Source organism: Octopus sinensis, linkage group LG24, assembly GCF_006345805.1.
Source record: "Octopus sinensis linkage group LG24, ASM634580v1, whole genome shotgun sequence".
NCBI lineage: Eukaryota > Metazoa > Mollusca > Cephalopoda > Octopoda > Octopodidae > Octopus > Octopus sinensis.
Window position 1 is genome coordinate 15,090,864 of NC_043020.1, and position 2,500 is coordinate 15,093,363.

Genomic DNA, 2,500 nt, shown 5'->3' on the forward strand with positions numbered 1-2,500 from the left:
TACTTATTATTAGTGCTATAAGGCACGTGGCTCAGTGGTTAGAGCATTGAGCTTACGATCGTGAGGTTGTGAGCTCGAATCCTGGACCAGGCTGCGTGTTGTGTTCTTGAGCAAGACACTTTATTTCACGTTGCTCCAGTTCACTCAGCTGTAGAAATGAGTTGCGACGTCACAGGTGCCAAGCTGTATCGGCCCTTGCCTTCCCCTTGGACAACATCGGTGACATGGAGAGGGGAGGCCGGTATGCATGGGCGACTGCTGGTCTTCCATGAAACAACCTTGCCCAGACTTGTGCCTCAGAGAGTAACTCTCTAGGTGCAAACCCATGGTCAGTGTCTGACCGAAGGGGGTCAGTGTCTGACCGAAGGGGGTCACTATCACTATAAAGCCTGGTACTTATTCTATCAGTTTCGTTTGCCAGACTGCTAAGTTATAGGGAGATAAACATACCAACATCAGTTGTCAAGCGGTGGTGGGGGACAAACACATACACAAAGATACACACAGACAAACTTATATATATATATTATACATGATGGGCTTCTTTCAGTTTCCATCTACCAAATCCACTCACAAGGCTTTAGTCAAGCAAATCAACCCCCAAGACTTATTCTTTGTAAGCCTAGTACTTATTCTATCAGTCACTTTTGCCGAACCGCTAAGTTACAGGGATGTAAACACACCAGCATCGGTTGTCAAATGATGTTGGGGGGACAAACACAGACACACAAACATACACATATATATACATATACATATATACGACAGGCTTCTTTCAGTTTCCATCTACAAATTCATTCACAAGGCTTTGGTCGGCCTGGGGCTATAGCAGAAGACAGTTGTCCAAGGTGCCACACAGTGGTACCGAACCCGGAATCGTGTGGTTGGTACACAAGCTACTTACCACACAGCCACTCCTGCGCCTATAACCCCATAATTGTTATGATAAAGTGAATCCAGTACTCCAAGTAAAGTTGATGAGCACATGACATTATAAGGTTGAGAGGATCCTTAGTCTTGTTGAGGACATTACAACCCTCTAGAGTTGATGCCACAAAGAGAAATACACCCTTGTACAAAGTGATTGGTGTGAAGAAGGGCATGGATCATAGGAACCAAGCTAAGATGGAAAGGAGTTCCTGGCTTTGGGTAAAAGAAAATACAGAACGATCAGTTAATTACGATTTTATTCAACATGTTCCCCTCTCAGATTCACACACTTATTACAGTGGTCCTTGAGCTTTTCTAAGCCCTGTAAAAGAACTTTGAAGAACAGGTCTCCAACTAGGACTTTTGTGATGTGGAAGCACTCCGTCGGTTATGACGACGAGGGTTCCGGTTGATCCGATCAACGGAACAGCCTGCTCGTGAAATTAACGTGTAAGTGGCTGAGCACTCCACAGACACGTGTACTCTTAACGCAGTTCTCGGGGATATTCAGCGTGACACAGAGAGTGACAAGGCCGGCCCTTTGAAATACAGGTACAACAGAAACAGAAAGTAAGAGTGAGAGAAAGTTGTGGTGAAAGAGTACAGCAGGGATCACCACCATCCCAGCCGGAGCCTCGTGGATCTTTTAGGTGTTTTCGCTCAATAAACACTCACAACGCCCGGTCTGGGAATCGAAACCGCGATCCTACGACTGCGAGTCCACTGCCCTAACCACTGGGCCATTGCGCCTCCACACTTTTGTGATACCCTTAACCCCAAACGAAAGAGGACTGAAACTGTGCCGACCTGTCCAACATATAAAGATGATGATGAAGGTTGCTATAAAAGACATAATACTAAAGATGTTTTGTTATTCGAATCATAGGGCTGGTGTGTAGTGTTAATGTGAGACGGTGGTGCATTGCTGTACTCGAGTAGACCCACCCACCACAACAGAATTGAGATCCTAAAACCAGGGTGCCACTTGAAAAGCATTGGTGTTGATGGTGTGACATAAATAGCAGTGATGATGGTGCCACGCAAAAAAGCACCCAGTACATTCTGTGGAATGGTTGGCATTAGGAAGGGCACCCGGCCATAGAAACCAAGCCAAAACAGACTATGGAACCTGGTGTGGGCCCCTAGCCTTGCCAGTTCCTGTCAAACCATCTCCAACCCATGCCAGTATGGAAGATGGATGTTAAATGTTGTTATTGATGATGATGATGATGATGATGATGAGGAGGAGGAGGAGGAGGGCACAAAATACCGTTTTCTATCCACATTTGATTTTCCCCTTTTCTTACATTGCTGCTATTATTAGATTAGTACAATAAATACATTTATCCCGCACAAAACTTCATGCGCACACACACATACACATACACACACACATACACATACACACACACACACACACACACACACACATACACACACACACACACAAACACACACTCAGTTATACTTCCACCTAACATTCTCACAACCTTCACCACCACACCACCACCACTACCACCACCATCAACACCACCACCATCAACACCACCACCATCACCACCATGAACAT

General features: G+C 45.4%; 1 protein-coding gene across 1 annotated transcript in view; it reads right to left on the reverse strand.

Moving 5' to 3' along the window:
- LOC115223919 (F-box/LRR-repeat protein 15) overlaps nt 1–2,500 on the reverse strand; it is a 37,153-nt gene that overhangs the window by 1,679 nt on the left and 32,974 nt on the right. The window lies entirely within an intron of this gene.